This window comes from Aplysia californica, unplaced genomic scaffold (genome assembly GCF_000002075.1).
Source record: "Aplysia californica isolate F4 #8 unplaced genomic scaffold, AplCal3.0 scaffold00100, whole genome shotgun sequence".
In the NCBI taxonomy this organism is placed as follows: domain Eukaryota; kingdom Metazoa; phylum Mollusca; class Gastropoda; order Aplysiida; family Aplysiidae; genus Aplysia; species Aplysia californica.
This window is the reverse complement of record NW_004797370.1, coordinates 258,949-262,073: the sequence shown is the minus strand read 5'-3', so window position 1 is coordinate 262,073 and position 3,125 is coordinate 258,949.

Sequence of the window (3,125 nt, the reverse complement as noted above, 5' to 3'; positions counted from 1 at the left end):
GGGAGGGGCGTTGCAGACACTCTGGTGTGGTTTGCTCCTTCTTTCCTACCTTACACCTACCGTCATTTTCTCTCCCACTTCTTTTCCTTGTATGTTACTCTCTCGTCACAACCCTAATCTTTCTCTCCTGTATGGCCTCAGCGTAAACCAATCTTGATCTTACAAAAACTGAAAACTAAAGAAAAATGATAATTTTATTGAGTATTTGTATCTGTCTTGTGGTACACTGTTGTATATCACTCAGCCCAAGTTGGCCCTAACAGGCAGGGTCTAAGCAGCCCACCTCCTATTTGATGTAAATCGTGTCAGTGGTGGCGTGAAGTATTTACATCAACGGTCACTCGCTGAACCGTTAGGAAGTCCAGAGAGATAAATGGGCGATATGTGTACATAAATATCTTGTAGCAATAAATAAGAAGTCTGGCTGGACAGAAATCTTTTTGGCCCAAATCTTTAGCAGTTCAGTGCAATATCGTTAGAAGTGATTGAACAGCTTTAGGAGATTACGCTCCAACTTTCGATAGTTTTGGATTGTACAGTTTTTTTAAGGGACTACACAAACTAGCAATAGAACCTGTCCCTATTATAAGCTACCAGAATTTGTAGAGCTCATAGACTTGAAATATTAAATATTGCCATGGTCTCCGCTATTTACTCTCTGTAGAGCACAACCTTTCCTTTCTTCCTTAGTCTTCATTTGGTTTCCAATTGAGTCAAATGGCGTGCTCCATGGGGAACTGGAAAAACGTCAGAGTACACAGTCTAGGATGTTATAGTTGGCTACAAGTCTATGGTACAACGTCGATTTACACCACATGCTGTTGACACCTTACTACCTTAGAATTACAACGTTTTATTTGATATGTTTGGCAGTTTTGAGTTACTATGACCATGGGACCAAAAACCAATTGTTCTTCTACTCTATCAAAGTCGTAACATTATTCGCAGTTAGTATCAAGATATTCAACGGATTGCTTTTTAAAAAGTTTGACATTTGAATATTTAAAAAATGTTGACGTCAAATTTCTCAAAACTAGGTACTGAGTAGATAGAACTTTTTTTTTATTCTGAGGAATCGATATGAATTTGAGACAGTAAAGATAAGGACTCTGTGGTTTTTATGTGCACTATCAACCCATACAATAAAAACCTGATTCGAGTATAAGTCTGGTAAACCCTGCACAAAAAGATTGATGCGCTCAGCTCCGAAGCAGAAAATAGATTATCTTACAGTGTTGCCAGAGACATTAAACCTATACAATTTCTCAGAAAATAGACGTTTTCAAATTTACTTCAAGAAAAATAAAAACAGCCTCATCGCATTTCTCTGCATGCCATGTTCAAACATAAAACAAGACAGAGGTGCCTCCTATCCTCAGCAGGTGCGGGAATTAAATGGAGGATTTCTCAGGGTCGAGGTGGGAACAAATGAGTGTCGCTCAATCTAACCCCTAATCCTTTAGCAGTTGGACACAGGGCACAAGGCGCTCCTTGCCTCCAAATGAAGTCTGCAGATTCGTGAAAGTCGCGTTCTGTCCGTCACACAGAGTTAAGTATTACCCTCTCCCAATGCTGGAAGGACGAAGTTTGCGTTGTATGAATACGCGAATTCTCTGCCCCCACCCTATCAATAAATGAATAAGTAAATAAATGCATAAATAAATTATTTAAATAAATAAATAAATTTGTTAGTAAATTTTTCATTTTATTTCCCGTTGTCTATAGCGAGATAGTAAGGCAGAAAACATAAGTTCGATTCCTTTGTTGGGGAACCTTATTCGTCCACTACTTCCGTCAGTCTGTTGGGATTCTATATCCCATCAAACCTTGGTTGGCACTGGTCAAATCAGCTCGTGCCCGAAACAGTCTAAACCGTGTTTTAGGTTCCGTAAAGTAAAGCATTAAAATGAATGAACAATGAGTCATTGCCCTTGTACGGCAAACGCTTTGTCCACCTCTAAGATTACTCTTTACACTAAGGTTTTTAAGGACAAGTTGTGAGCATAGCTCTGTTTGTATTTACATCTTCGTTCAATCCAATGCCATGCAAAATACAAATTCATTTGTTTAAGAACGAGGAATCGTAATCTGTACCAAGACGCCCGACGTCAACAAAGCAAACATACCATTATTAATTGAGTTGCAGATGCCCACAATGGTGCGACAGAGACAAAGCGAGCGAGTAATTCAAGAAGCCGTTAACAGTATTTGCTCAAGGTTATTTTTTCTGCTTTTCTTCAAGCCACAAAAAATCTAATATCGTAATCTCATAATTTATATGTAAAATGCACGCTTGTTTGAAAAGCACGATTAGTTTAAAAAAAAAAAAAAAGAAACAACTGAAATTGGTCAATGTCAATATCTCGGCACTAGTCTGGAAGTTCAGTTCAGTTCAAGTACCTGTGTGTTCAAAACTCGGCACAATATCATCTATCGGTACAACCGTATCAATCAATAGGGGGAGGGGGGGGGGACAGAGCGAAAGGGTGAAAGAGATAAAGAAAGAGAGAGAGGGTGTATGTATGTGCGTGTGTGTGAGAGAGAGAGAGAGAGAGAGAGACAGAGAGAGCAGAGAGAGAGAGAGAGGGGGGGGAGAAAGAAAAAGAAAGAGAAAAAGAAAGAGAGAGAGAGAGAGAGAGAGAGAGAGAGAGAGAAAGGGAGAAAAAGGGAGAGAGGGTGTAGACAGACATCAGACCATTCTATGAGTAGAAAAGTAAATCATTTATTAATAACCGTTACACATTTTCTTTCATTGCCGACAGTCGTTGATGTTTTGGACTTAAAGGCGTCTTTCAAAGAGACTTACATGGAATCCGGAAAAATGGAGTAGGGACAAGATTATCGAGCTGTTGACGAGAGTCCAGTGCAAGGTGATCATGAACAAGATAAAAACTAAGATTATTGTCCATTATCCTATGTTCGGTGTTTAAAGGTGAGTATTTTTCAGCGTCGAAGCATGTAACATGTGTGAGAAAACATTAAGCTTGAAATTGGTTAATTGAAGATGGAAAAACGAAATTCTTCTCGAAAAGAGGGGATGTTCTAAGTCCATGCGTAAACGAAAACTTTGACAAGGATTGATTCACTATGTCTTTAAAAGGGTATGTGTGTATGTGGGGGGGGGG